The following is a 14713-nucleotide window of genomic DNA, read 5'->3' on the forward strand; positions in this document are numbered from 1 at the left end:
CACTTTTTTTTCGCCTAAAGATGGACCCACGATCGTGGAATAAATCATGGGATCTGGGATAAGCTCCCAATTCCATGTGTTATTATGGCTCAGACAGCTGTTTATCACAGATTAAGCATAATCCCCTATAGCTGGCCTGTATCCGGGCTAATTGGATTGCCCTGGTTGAATCCATTAGCAGTGGTAAATTGCCGCAATGGTTCCCAAACTTTCTTGAATCACGGCACCCCTAGGCTTGTCATCTTCAGGTTCAGTTATGTGGTGGTGGACAGGGTTGGGATTCTGTTTGTCCACATAACTTTATGATTGGAAACCGCTATCACTAGTTTTTTCTCCCACATTGACCATGAAAAATTGAATGTAGTACTGGATTATACCAACCTGTGGCACCTCAGTTTGGAAACCACTGCTTTAAAAGTTATATTATTTGTGGAAAGAGATATTTTTGTCTTTGTATAATTTCCATTTTGCATACAAAATCTATTTATATAAAATGATAAGCACGATGCATTATAATTAAAAGTTGTTATCTTACATAAGTAAAAGGAATAACATACTGTATAGCGCAATCATATTTCTTAACTATTATTATTATTATTGTATAGTTGCTGTAAATAATATATATAATAAAGCTAATATTTGCTCAAAAAACATGTCTGTATTTTTATATCCTTGTTTATCCTAATAGCTGTTTTCTAAAATTTAGCTGCAGGGGCTCGGGACGTTTGCCGTGATGTCAGAGCACCATGAACCTCATTCAGGTCCAGTTGTTCTTTCATCCTGATGTGCAAAGTACAGATATAGCCATGCTCAACATACTGTGATGCGGCATGCTAGGCTGTGACTATTTGCAGCCAGCGATTGCTCCATTAACTCCTAAATCGCACCCTGGCATGCCACGCGGCAGGCCGTATTGCAGCATGTTGTATTGCAGTAAAATGAGCATAATTACAGGGACAGCAACACTATCAGTTTGTGAAAACAGCTGAAAATAGAGGCCAGGGATCTCCGTCGTTGCACAGAGATTTCCTGGTCTCTGCCACAGGTAGCTTGCGCATGGGTGCTGCAAGCCGCCTGATGGTACCACCTGATTGCTACTTTAAAAAAACAGGGAAACTCTCACAAAATCTCTCACATTCTAATTCTCACACCCTATTATATCCCCCAACCCCCCATAATGGAAAACCCCAGAGTCTTAAAGTGTTTGGGATGAAACATATCAAACTTGGTATACTAGGAGTGGATCTAGACCAAGAACTTTTAATCCTATGGGACTCAATGAAGGGAAAAGCTATTTATCATACAGATGTGTTCTTATATATCTGTCCTTAATATTTCATGCAGTGTGAGATGCCTGGCATAAGTGAGCTGCCAGGTCCTGGGCAACTCTGCCAGTGTTAGGAGTCTTTTTTGACGCAATGGGAGAAATTGCTGAATAATTTGATATATGACACTGTGTGTGCCTAAAGGTGGGTACACACTAGACAATTTGCTCCGTGAGCGATATCATATAGTGTCTTGCCTTGACTTCGGGGAGGCTGATATAGTGCATACACACTGGACGATATGGCTACCTATATAGTTCAGTGACATCACGCCGTGCCTGGCCCATACATGCAGTCCTGGACGATAAGTCCAAATTGAGCTGCATGTACACACCACAAAGGGGGTCGATAACAACCCGTGGTAGCGCACATCGTCCACCGGCCATAGCATACTCTCTGGGCGATATTATAAATTATATCACTCAGAAGGCTGAAAATTAGCGATATCGTCTGAAATATTGACTAGTATGTATGTACCTTTAGTCTGTCTATGGAGCTCAAAGGAACTTGGTATGGAAAAAAACCACAGCCACTGCATTGTAGCACTTCGTAATTCGTATACAGATTCAGAGACTCAGGCGCACACAGATATGCAAGTGTTGCAAATCAAATTAATCAGCAGTCTTTTCAATCATAAATTGTATTGAGGTACTAAATTTGAATGCAGGTACAAACATTAAGTGAGGTCATCTCCTATATATTAGCCCAGATCTGTGAATCTGTGACTCATTTTCTAACACTGGGTGGTGTCACAATGCTGGGCGGAGTAAGAGTCATAGAGTCACAGAGCTGCCCAAATATACAGGAGAGGTGGCTGGATGCAGGCCATGATTCTTTTATTGTCTGGTGAATAGTTTCTGCACCTGCCCCTCCCCCACCCACGGCATCCCCACCCCTCCCCCACCCACCGCACCCGCGATGCCCCAGCACCCCCTACCCAAACTGCTGCACCTCCGCACCCGTCACTCCACCATCCGCAGCGCCTCTGGACCCCATCCCCCATCCGCGGCACCCAGGGCCGGCTCCAGGCATGTTCCAATAGAGCGGCCGCGCAGGGCGCCACCCTTAATGGGCGCCGCATGCTTGCGCCGCCATATTGGAACCTGGCTGGAGCACCTGTGACTGCAGCACACAGCGATCCGTCCCTTTATCCATTCCCGGCCCGGCCCGCCCGCCTCCTAATAGTGGTAGTATAGTAGTAGCCTCGAGTAGCAGTGGACGGCCGCGGCTGACTGTGTGTGGTGTGTGCGTGCCGCCCTGCTGCCCCGTACCGATGACTCGTCATCATGAGGTGGGAGTGCTGCCTGTGGGCGGGTCGCGGACTGAATGTAAACTACACAGGCTGTCCGCGCTGACGCTATACGGCGGCAGCGGCTCCGGCGTATGACGTCAGACGCCGGGCGCCGCCGCACAGCGCACATAGCCGAATCGATCATCAGACCTTACAGCTTAGTCTCTGCCTCTGCCGTCTGCGGACCGCCCACAGACCACAGTACTCCCCCTCAGAGATGAGTCATCGGCACAGGCAGCCACTGATAGCCTGGAGGCGGGACGCTGCTGCAGACTGCCTGGCCGCCGCCTTCCCTTCCTCCTGCTGCAGCTGCTTAACACGTGAGTCACACAGAGACCAGTCCAGACCAGTTCTGCTTAGTTACAGCCACCCACAGTGTGGGGGCATATCTGGCACTGTGGGGGCATTTATATATCTGGCACTGTGGGGGCATATCTGCACTGTGGGGGCATATCTGCACTGTGGGGCATTTATGTATCTGGCGCTGTGGGGGTATATCTGCACTGTGGGGGCATTAATGTATCTGGCACTGTGGGGGCATATCTGCACTGTGGGGGCATTTATGTATCTGGCACTGAGGGGGCATATCTGCACTGTGGGGGCATTAATGTATCAGGCACTGTGGGGGCATATCTGCACTGTGGGGGCATTAATGTATCTGGCACTGTGGGGGCATATCTGCACTGTGGGGGCATTTTATGTATCTGGCACTGTGGGGGCATTTATGTATCTGGCACTGTGGGGGTATATCTGCACTGTGGGGGCATTGATGTATCTGGCACTGTGGGGGCATATCTGCACTGTGGGGGCATATCTGCACTGTGGGGGCATTTATGTATCTGGCGCTGTGGGGGTATATCTGCACTGTGGGGGCATTAATGTATCTGGCACTGTGGGGGCATATCTGGCACTGTGTGGCCATTTATGTAGCTGGCACTGCTGGGGGGGGCATGTCGCGTGTAGCTGGCACTGCTGGGGGGGGCATGTCGCGTGTAGCTGGCACTGCTGGGGGGCATGTCACGTGTAGCTGGCACTGCTGGGGAGCATGTCATGTAGTGTTCCCGCTAGGCGTCTGTGGCTAGGCAATGTGTCTCAGTGCTCTCCCTGGTGCAATGTGTCTCAGTGCTGTGCCTGGCGCAAAGTGTATAGGAGGTTCTACCTGGTGCAGTGTGTATTAGCTGCACTACTGTGTGGTGTAATGCAAATTGCCACTATTATGTGGCCACGTACCTTCCCCACAAAGTAACTCCCCTTAATTTTTGCTGCGCGCCTTCGGCGCGCACTGTCCATGCTTTAACGTATGGGTATGGGAACAACAAGCAGTATGTACATCATTTTGCCCTCCTAACTTAAAAATGTGCCCTCCCTGTGATCAGCACCATGCCCTAAAAAGTGAACACTATCATGTGTAGCTGGCACTGCTGGGGGGCATGTCATGTGTAGCTGGTACTGCTGGGGGGCATGTCATGTCTATCTGGCACTGCACATTATGTGTATCTGGCACTATACTGGAGACATTGTGTGTAAGGAACACTACTGTGGCTATGTGTAAGGCTGCTAATTGTGTGAAAATATGTTTATAGTTTGATGATATGAAGTTACGAGGCCACGCCCACTTTTCCAGAGGCCACAGCCACTTTCCGGGAGCGCGCGCGCCTTCGCCGCGCGCATGGGGGGGGGGGAGGGGGGGGCGCTTTTACATTTTCTCGCTCAGGGTGCTAGTAGGCCTGGAGCCGGCCCTGGCGGCACCCCCATACCTGCCACTCCCCCACCTGCATCAACCTTGTTCCCCCCCACCCGCTACCCTCCCGACCCCCTACCCTACTCGCAACAGCCATGCACTTGCCCCTCCTCCACCCACAGCACCTCCGCCCCTCCACCACCCGCAGTGCCTCCGGAACCCATCCCCCATCCATGGCCCCCACTTCTCCGCACCTGCCCTACCCGCAACACCTCCCGACCACCTCCCCCATCCGCAGCACCCCTTCTGCACCCACCCCTCCACCACCCGCCCCTCCCCCAAACCCATCCCACCCTGCTCCTCCCCCAAATGCAATGAATCACCTGTGCTGTGCTTTCTTAAAAGGTGTGAGGAGAAACCAGGAGGAGGGGGTTGAATCTAGGTGTGAAGTAATCAGGTGTGAAGTAATTAGGAGGAGGGGCTGATTACAACAGCTGGCTAGAATCTATTTAACCAGTGACTAGACTCATTTGAGCTTGCTCATTGTGAGGGCTTGCATTGTAAAGGGAAGCTTGGTTTTTTAAGTGAATTGTGAGTTGGAAACAGCAGCAGGTGAGTTAGAATACAGAAAAAGGTGCATTTTATAATACACAATCAAGAACATAAAAATTTGCAATACCATTAATTCTCTGGTGAGGCTGCAAGGGGCTGACCTTGTGAGTGAGTGAGAGGGTCTCTAACTTGGAGTAGCAGCAGAGGGGCTGAGATTTCGTCTGTGTGTGAGGGGCAGATATTTTGAGGGTATAGGGCTGCCTTTGTTTCTGTCTTTGTTTTTGTTCTATTTTGTGTGTGAGCATACTAGGTACTGCCCAGGGACGCTGCCGGTGGGGAAAGAGCCTACTGCTGCTGCCAGCAGGTACTACCAGGGACCCACAATCTGCCTGTGGGGTCTGAATCCACTGCTGAGCTGCACAAGGGGGCAAGGAAGACTGCTGCTGTAGACATCATAGGAAAGAACAGAAGGGGACGGAGACAGCTGAATAAAAGCGAAGGAACCAGTGACTACTACTGCATAAAAGCGAAGGATTAGGGGACGCAAAGGATAGATAAGTATAAGCCCAACTTCATTATTGTATAGTGAGTGTTTTGCCTAGATTGTTTTGCTTCTCTATTTCTTCTTGGGTAACAGGGAGTTAGACCTTACAGAAATATGGGTGGGGCTGTGATTGGGGATTTCACTCAGTGCATGTCGTGCAAGATGATTACACCTGCACGAGGTGTGTGCGAACGGTTGCCCTGGAAGCCCAGGTAACTGATCTAGAGCAAACTGTTACGCGACTAAGGGACATTCACAATCTCGAGCAAAGTTTAGATGGAGTTGAGGGAGGGGTCACTGGTAGATGAGGATGACCAGGCAGTTAGCTGGGTCACAGTTAGAAGGAAGAAAAAGAGGGGGAGGCTCGACATCTCTGAACTATCAAACCCGAATAAATTCGTACGACTGGACGAGGAATCGGAGGATGATAGTGAGGAAATGACGGTGACGGAGGAGACTGTTCCATCTAGCAACCAGAGGAGCGGTCCCTCTGGCGCAGTTGGGATAAAAGTTAGTAAGGTACCTACTCAGATTGTGGTGGTAGGGGATTCCATTATTAGGAAGACAGGGCAATCTGCTACCGGGACCTCGATCGCCGTACGGTCTGTTGTCTCCCGGGTGCTCGGGTGTGGCACATCGCGGACCGGGTAGATAGATTGTTGGGAGTGACTGGGAAGGATCCAGCGGTCTTGGTGCACGTTGGCACCAATGACAAAGTTAGTGGAAGGTAGAATGTACTTAAGAAAGACTATAGGGAATTAGGCAAGAAACTTAAGCAAGGACATCTAAGGTTATATTCTCCGAATTATTACACGTGCCACGCGTTAGCCCAGGAGACAAAGGGAGATTAGGGAGGTAAATGCGTGGCTTAGGGATTGGTGCAGGAAAGAAGGGTTTGTGTTCCTAGAACATTGGGCGGATTTCTCAGTCTGGCGCCATCTTTTTTGTCATGATGGATTGCACCTGAATGAGGAGGGGGCAGCGGTGCTGGGGAGAAGGATGGTTAGAAGGTTGGAGGAGATGTTAAACTAGGTGCCTGGGGGGAGGATTTAGCAAGAAATTATGGGTCATTCAGTAAGAATAGCAGGGGTGGCATTAGTGTACAAAACGGGGGAGGAGTAGGGGGGAGGAATAGAGCAGACGGCAAGGGTAGCAACATGGGAACTAAAAAGGGTTTTAGAATAACAGTAACCAATGACGATTATGGGTCATCTTTGCTGCATAAGAATTATGATGTCCCTACCATAAGGGGAAATACATATCTCAATTGTATGTATGTAAATGCTAGAAGCTTTACAGGTAAAAAGGGGGAACTACAAATCCTCGCAGCAAGCAAGGAATATGATATTATAGGCATTACTGAAACGTGGTTGGACGAATCTCATGATTGGACAGTCAATCTAGAGGGTTACATGCTGTACAGGAGAGACAGACTAAATAAACGAGGTGGAGGGGTATGTCTTTACATAAAGCCATTTCTAAAACCTGTTATACGGGATGATATTCAAGAAGGGACTGTAAATACTATTGAGACGTTATGGGTAGAAATTGCATGCAGGGGTAAAGGAATAAAGAAGTTATTGGGATTATGCTACAGGCCGCCTGGTATTAATGTGTCTGACGAGAAATTGTTACCGAATCAAATTGAAGAGCAACAGGAGTAGTAAACATAGTAGTGATGGGAGACTTTAACTATCCCGAGATAAACTGGAAAATCAATTCATGTGATACTGCTAGGGGCAATATGTTTTTAAACATGCTAAATGATAATTACTTAGTTCAATTAATCGAGGAACCAACTAGGTACAATGCAATCTTAGACCTGGTATTAACTAACAATGGGGAATTGGTATCAAATATTGAAGTAGGAGAGCCCATAGGTAACAGCGACCACAATATGGTCACATTCAATATCAGTTTTCATAAGCAGTCCTATACTGGCTCAACTAGGACTCTAAACTTTAGCAAAGCCAACTTTAACATGATGAAGGAAGCGTTAAGGGACATTGAATGGGAAATTCTGTTTCATGGAAAAAATACTACAAAGAAATGGGATGTATTAAAATCACTGCTAATTAATAATACTCGTAAATTTATTCCCACCAGCAGCAAAAAAAGGAATAAAAATCCCAAACCAATGTGGTTTAATAAAAATATAAAGGAATTAATGGACAAAAAAAGACGGGCATTAAAAAAATACAAATCTGAGGGGGATGCGGAGTCATTTCAGCACTATAAGGACTGTAACAAAATATGCAAAAAAAGAATAAGAGCGGCTAAAGTAGAAACTAAAAAACTAGTAGCAAAGGAAAGCAAAGCGAATCCCCAAAAAAATGTTAAGCACATCAACAGCAAGAGACTAAAGAAGGAGAGTATAGGCCCTTTAAAGGACAAGAGGGGAGTCTTAATCAAAAATGATAATGACATAGCAAACAAACTAAGTTTTTTTCAACAGCATTTACCAGAGAGGACCAAATGCTGGGTCTAACACAAAATCTCAACGAAGATAATGTCCCACTGCTAAATGCTTATTTATGTGAGGAGGTAGTCTGTGACCGATTAAAAAAGTTAAAGATTAATAAGTCACCTGGTCCCGATGGAATTCACCCGAGGGTTCTTATGGAGCTGCACGCTGAACTAGCAAGACCTCTATTTTTTATCTTCATGGATTTGGTTAAATCGGGTATGGTTTCCAAAGACTGGCGTATAGTGGAGGTAGTGCTGATATTCAAAAAGGGGAGCAAAGCTGAACCAGGTAATTATAGACCAGTTAGTCTTACATCTATAGTGGGGAAAGTATTGGAAGGTATTCTAAGGGACAGTATTCAAAACTTCCTTGAAGCAAATAAGGTCATTAAAAGGAACCAACATGGATTTGTGAAGGACAGATCATGTCAGACCAACTTACTAGGCTTTTATGAAACAGTAAGTGTGAACCTTGATCAGGGTAAAGAGGTGGATGTAATCTTTTTAGACTTTGCCAAAGCTTTTGACACTGTACCACACATGCATCTTATCTATAAGCTACAAGAAATAGGGCTAAGAAGCACAATATGCACTTGGGTCAGTAATTGGTTAGATAATAGGGAGCAGTTCGTTGTGGTCAATGGATCATTTTCAAATTGGACTAAAGTACTAAGTGGTGTGCCACAACGGTCTGTACTCGGACCACTGTTGTTCAACATTTTCATCAACGACCTAACAGTAGGTCTAGAGAGCATGGTGTCAATTTTCGCAGACGATACCAAATTGTGTAAGGTTATAAATATGGAGGGGGATGCTGAATCTCTTCAGAACGACTTAACTAAACTGGAAGCATGGGCAGCAAAATTGAGAATGAGGTTCAATACAGACAAGTGTAAGGTAATGCATTGTGGGGGCAAGACCAAAAATAACACCTACATGCTAAATGGGGTAATATTAGGGGATTCTGAACTGGAAAAAGACCTAGGGGTTCACATAGATAACAAATTAAGCATCAGTACCCAAAGTAGGAGTGCAGCAAAGAAGGCTAATAAGATATTGGTATGCATAAAATGGGGAATTGATGCAAGGGACAAGCGTATTATACTCCCCTTATATAAATCACTAGTGAGGCAACATCTTGAATACTGTGTGCAATTTTGGGCACCATATTACAAAAAGGATATCCTGGAGCTAGAAAAGGTTCAGAGGCGGGCAACCAAACTAATCAAGGGCATGGAGAAGCTGGAATATGAGGAAAGGCTTGCAAGGCTAGGCATGTTTACATTGGAAAAGAGGAGACTAAGAGGGGACATGATCACATCTACAAATATATAAGGGGTCAATACACAGAGCTTGGGAGGGACCTGTTTTCTATAAGATCAGCACAGAGGACACGTGGTCACTCGCTTAGGTTAGAGGAGAGGAGTTTCTGCACATTGAGGCAAAAAGTTTTTTTCACAGTAAGGACAATACATGTTTGGAATTCCCTGCCTGAGAGAGTAGTAATGGCGGACTCAGTCAACACCTTTAAGAATGGGTTAGATAAATTCCTATTGGATAAAAATATTCAGGGTTAGGGTGCGTAGGCACGCATTATAGTTAATATACTAGTCCTAACATAAAAATAACTAGTCCAATAATAAGACTGCATAGGAGACCACAAATAGGTTGAACTCGATGGACAATTGTCTTTTTTCAACCTTAGTTACTATGTTACTATGTTACCTAGTTGGTACATATGAACAGGTACGCAATTGCAGAAACTTCCCTATATACATTGCAATACTGTACATTCAAAAACATTCAAGAAACAAGAAAAAGAGTAAGAGTAACCCCCTAAGAGTCAGCCAGTGGATAAAATGGGGGTAAATATTGGAATCTGCACTCAATTTTAGAAAATGGATAGTACTGGGGTAGGGGGCCGAAATGGGATAGATTACCGTAAGGGAGAAATAGAGAGATAGAAAAGTGTAAGAAGGAGAAGGATTAATCAGCACAGTCTTCATGTGCGTTATAATCATATTGTATTGTGATTAAGATGCATTTCTGGCAAAAAATATGCAAAAACTGATGCTTGATGCCACAGAGGACCTTGCGGGCTATTTGGCACGATTACAGCAATGATGTATGAGGACACATCTGTATCTTTAGCGAGATATTAAAGCCATGACCAACTTTAATAACAACCTTGTACATAACAACTGTACTTAAGACACTACCTCTATGTATGCATATATGGACACTTGAACTTAGACAATAGAGATATACAGTATTATCAGACTAGTTACCAGTCCGTCAACATGATGGTCAACATAACAGTAATGTCACTGCCGACGGCTGTGCGAGCCAGAACGGTGCAACAGTTGAATTGCTCATCGGGCGCCATCTAGTGGCCACCAGTGTGTGTAAAATTCTTGAATTCCCCCATAGAGTTGAGGAGCAGTGTTTATAATATAGTATGCCAGTATTTGGTAGAATTAATTATGGCCAGAGGTGTGGGATTAAAGTGATATTTATGTACCTACTGAGCAGGAATAAGAGTATAGTCAACAACAATATCTTTACAAAAAATACAGGGGCAGATTTATTAAGCTCGGTGAAGTGATAAATTGGAAGGTGGTAAAGGACCAGCCAGTCAGCTCCTAACTGTCATTTTTCAAACCCAGCCTGTGACATGGTAGTTAGGATCTGATTGGCTGGTCCTTTATCACCTTCCACTTTATCACTTCCCCGAGCTTAATAAATCTGCCCCACAGTACTCTATTTGGACAATAGAGTAACATCAATTTTTCTTCCAATTTTCTTTTCCACTTTTTTTTTTTTTTTACTTATTTTTACAGTATGAGTATGTACTTTTTTTTTACATGTCAGCAACTCCCATTATAGAATATTGGTCTCTTTCACAACTTTTGATTATATGTATTAGTAATCATATACAGTATATTGAACATCACTCATTTATGTATTTTGTGTAACATAATCTTCTTACACATATATTTCTATTTCTATTTTTCTTCACTAATGGAATCACAGTTCACATTTTTCCATATATACTTTACATACACAGGTTTATTAGAATTGTTACACTTATGTATTACACACCCATAACTGCACGGTAGAATCACAACACATCATCATATTAATTAATTTACACATTAAAGAGATACAGGGGTCTATTCATGAAGCAGTGAAAAGTGTGGAGAAGTGAGCCAGTGGAGAAGTTGCCCATGGCAACCAATCAGTCGCTACATATAATTTTATAGAATGCACCTGATAAATGTTACTTCAAGGCTGATTGGTTGCCACTCTTTTCACTGCTTCATGAATAGACCCCACTTTCTTTACTATAAACGATATATTTGTATTTGCCACTATTTTGTATAATATACACTGGCTATTTATAATGACCATATATTGGTTAAGCTGAATATGATAGACAGCAATACAAAGAATTCCCACTGACGAATGGAGGAGCCACTGACAGGCCAATAGAGAAGAGAGAGCTGTGATTGGATGGACATATCTTGTGACTGGAGCCAGGTATTTGATTGGTCGTTCATAACAAATATATTCCAGACAGTGCTGGCAATCTGGTCGGCTGTGATAAAGCTCTTATGATGGTAGAAAACATGTTAGCTTGGTGCTCCCTGCATCCATCTCTTATAATATTGTGTTGTGTATCTACAGTACATGCATAGCTAGACCAGCTAGTAAGTGGGATGGACAAGGCATAGAACAGTGAGTTTTAAAATGCCACTTGAGCTTGTGAATGAGACGCTGCTACAGCACATTGTATTCTCAACAGAAAATCCCTCATTAACTCCACACTTGCTGTGTACTGAAACATCAGTGTGTGCTTTGCTTTCCCATGATATAGGATATGAATAGTATCTGTGGGCAAATTAACACTTTTATACAACAAATGGCAGCTTACAATGAATAAGTAATAGAAGGAGATGTAAAGGATATTGAGAATTAATTACTATTATTCTATGAGTACACTGCTTTTTTATATAAAAATAAACCAGATTTATGTGGATGGTATAAATCTCACTAAAACTATGGATTTCACTATTTCAGTGAGTTTAGAATACCAAACTAGTGCCTCACTAATGATCTGTGCACACAATTATTAAACTATTCACATATATGATATTAATGTGTCTAAACAATTAGGCTAATCATGGGTAAGAATATCCAATATCATTCTTGAGGTGCACGATATATATGATCCAGAGAGAAAAAACAGTATTCAATTTTATTATTATACACTGGACTTTAAATTATTAAAGACTTGTGCAAAATACATGAGTAACTAAAATACCAACATAATAAAGGTATATAGCATCTCCTTTAAGGATCTCTACACATTAAAAACCATTACAGTATGTTTGCATATAACTAATATGCTGAATGCTAAGGATAACTGCAGGCAGATACCTAATATTATAGTGCACATGATATTTGATCCCAAGATAATATATTGACTCTAGGTCATACTCTATTATAAAGCTTAAAGAATAATTATCACTACTGTGAAACACTAAACTAGGTTATTGCACAAGTCCTATTGCCAAGGATACTGCATATCAATGATTTCAGGAAATTAACTCTCAGGTGCCCGGTACTACCAAAGCCATAGCTAGACTTTTTGGTGCCTTGTACCATAAAGAGAATTGGTCCCCCCCCATGTTTTCAATAGGGATATAAGGAGTATGCCTCGTGGGGAAGAGGCATGCCAAGATTGAACCCAGAGAAAGCCCATGCTATGATGTTGTTATTCAGTTACAATACCCTTTATTAAATAACACATTTCAACATACTGCCATACCCAGGATTCAAACCTATAACCTGTTGAAATCTAATCAAGCACCCTACTCATTGAGTTATGTGATCCTGCATAAAAACTATGAACACTATATGAAGCTACCGGTACAGTAGCCAACCACTACATAGATTTGCTCAGCCACAATGCTGGCTCAAATAGTATTCTGTAGCTTAGATTGATCTACCTTTCTATGCAAAGGCAGATAGCGCATTTCATAGATTGTCTGACTGCAATGCCACAGGCAATGAGTTTGAATCTGGGGTATGTCAGCATCTTGAAATGTAGTAAAGGACAGTGTGACTGAATAACAAAGAAATCTCAAGTTGAGTTCATGAATGTTGTATAGGTATTAGTGACAGAAGGTGTCAGGGTAGGAGACAGGGGCAGTCTAGAGATGCTGGGGGAAGCTCCAAGTGAAAGTAATTAAAACAGATAATTACAAGTACCGCCAACAGCACCCCCTACCCTGCAACGCTATGTGCGGTGCCCCCTCTGCACACACCTAGTTACGGCCCTGTGTACTACACATATGTCTCTCTATGTAAGTGACAACTTATGGATAAGGTACATCAGTGATATGCAGGTCGATGTGTGATTAATATATGTGATATTATCTCACCAGCTGTGCCCTTTCATTTCACCTACTGGCTCACAAAACGCTGTATTTCTTGTTAGGCAGTACCATTGGCATATCTATAATGGGTGCAGTGAGTGCATTGCACATGGGGCCTCAGGTCCAAGGGTAGCCCCCACCACACACCCTGCACCCATTTTTTATTACTTATCTCTCCAGAGACCAGCAGTGGCACTGCAGCTGCAACCTGAAATCGCATTAAAAATGGTGCGGTGGCCATTTTCCCAGAGATTTGTGCAAGCACAGTAGAGATTAGTCATATTACCAGAGACCTACTCATGCGCAATAAACTCTGGCACAACAATGACAGAGTCTACTGTACCATAGAGTATAGCTCCCAACATGACCCTCTCCAGGACGGACGCGATGCTCTGCTTCTGGACTTTTTTCCTAATGTATGATTGCCGGCACCTGTGTTGAACATGTTAATGGATATGAAAGGTGTTTCACTACAGGTGATGGCAATCATAAATTAAGAGGGAAGTCCAGAAGCAGGGCATTGTGTCCCTCCTGGAGAGGGTCATGTTGGTGAGGTATGCCATAGAGAGGAGGGGGCCTCACGGACACGGAAGTCTGCACACAAGCCTCTCCTCTCTTAATCCACCCCTGGACAGCAAACTTGAAAGAACTGTATTTATAGCATCAAGAATAAAGGGATACATTACTAATTCTGTGATAACTGTCTACGTGTACAGGGGTCTTGTCCTTTGTATTATGAATTACAGTAGTTAGCACCCCCAACAGAACTGTATTTACATTACCAGATACATTACTAATTCTGTGATTACTGTACGTATAAGTGTGCAGTAGTCTTGTCCTTTTTATTATGAAGATTTGGATAGTGCAAAGTGAATTTTAGATGTTTGTTCAACACTCCTGCCATCAGCTGAGACTCATATAAGGCCACTTAGGAAGAGGCCAGCACAGTGATTCACAGCATGTGGTCACAGCAGATAGCACGTTCCCCTATCGAGAAAGGTTGCAGAATTAGGGGGTTGATGTATCAAGCAGTGGAGAAGCTGTCCAGGGGCAAACGCAAGATTTATTTGGTGGGGTTTCCGTGTGTGTATATATATATATATATATATATATTGTGGGGTATGGTCTCAGTAATAAAAAGTTTACTAAAATGCTAAAAACACACAAAACCTTATTAGAGGTGTCTGCCACCCCTTAAGATTGCAATACTGGTACAGTACTGCTGAAAAAAGTATATAGTGGGGCGATAAGGGTACCGGCAACTAGTGTTGTTTAAAAGTACAAATGCTAAAACTTATACTTTATGAGCCAAAAAATATAAAATTGAACAAACAGTTTTTAATAATAACACATAAAAATGGGATAAAACATAAAAAGTTTTCCAAATAGTGATAAAAACATAAAGGTCAGATA

The sequence above is a fragment of the Pseudophryne corroboree genome, chromosome 3, assembly GCF_028390025.1.
Source record: "Pseudophryne corroboree isolate aPseCor3 chromosome 3, aPseCor3.hap2, whole genome shotgun sequence".
Classification (NCBI taxonomy): Eukaryota; Metazoa; Chordata; class Amphibia; order Anura; family Myobatrachidae; genus Pseudophryne; species Pseudophryne corroboree.